Raw genomic sequence first — 742 nt, 5'->3', positions numbered from 1 at the left:
GCACCTGTCAGAAATTATCAAACAGGAAAAGAAGATGGCAGCTGAAAATAATAATAATAATGCAAGAAGAATGCTTGGTGACTTTACTGCACCTAATTCCAATTTACATGGAAGAAGCATCTCCATTCCTGCCATTGGAGCAAACAATTTTGAGCTGAAACCTCAGCTAGTTTCTCTAATGCAGCAGAACTGCAAGTTTCATGGACTTCCATCTGAAGATCCTTTTCAGTTCTTAACTGAATTCTTGCAGATCTTTGATACTGTTAAGACTAATGGAGTAGATCCTGAAGTCTACAGGCTCATACTTTTCCCTTTTGCTGTAAGAGACAGAGCTAGAGTGTGGTTGGACTCTCAACCCAAAGACAGCCTGAACTCTTGGGATAAGCTGGTCACGGCTTTCTTAGCCAAGTTCTTTCCTCCTCAAAAGCTGAGCAAACTTAGAGTGGATGTTCAAACCTTCAAACAAAAAGATGGTGAATCCCTCTATGAAGCTTGGGAAAGATACAAACAGTTGACCAAAAAGTGTCCTTCTGACATGCTTTCAGAATGGACCATCCTGGATATATTCTATGATGGTTTATTTGAATTAGCTAAGATGTCATTGGATACTTCTGCAGGTGGATCCATTCACCTAAAGAAAACGCCTGCAGAAGCTCAAGAACTCATTGACATGGTTGCTAATAACCAGTTCATGTACACTTCTGAGAGGAATCCTGTGAGTAATGGGACGCCTATGAAGAAG

At 40.6% G+C, this 742-nt stretch overlaps 1 non-coding gene across 1 annotated transcript; it reads right to left on the bottom strand.

Moving 5' to 3' along the window:
- Positions 1–433: 433 nt before the first annotated feature.
- On the bottom strand, positions 434–541 carry LOC148577227 (small nucleolar RNA R71). The gene has a single exon (XR_015903083.1). It is a non-coding gene; the product is annotated as a small nucleolar RNA R71 (small nucleolar RNA).
- Between the last annotated feature and the right edge of the window lie 201 nt (positions 542–742).

Source organism: Arachis ipaensis, chromosome B1, assembly GCF_059453495.1.
Source record: "Arachis ipaensis isolate K30076 ecotype BB chromosome B1, ASM5945349v1, whole genome shotgun sequence".
In the NCBI taxonomy this organism is placed as follows: Eukaryota; Viridiplantae; Streptophyta; class Magnoliopsida; order Fabales; family Fabaceae; genus Arachis; species Arachis ipaensis.
The sequence above is the reverse complement of the archived record's forward strand: the minus strand, read 5'-3'. Positions and strand labels throughout refer to the sequence as shown.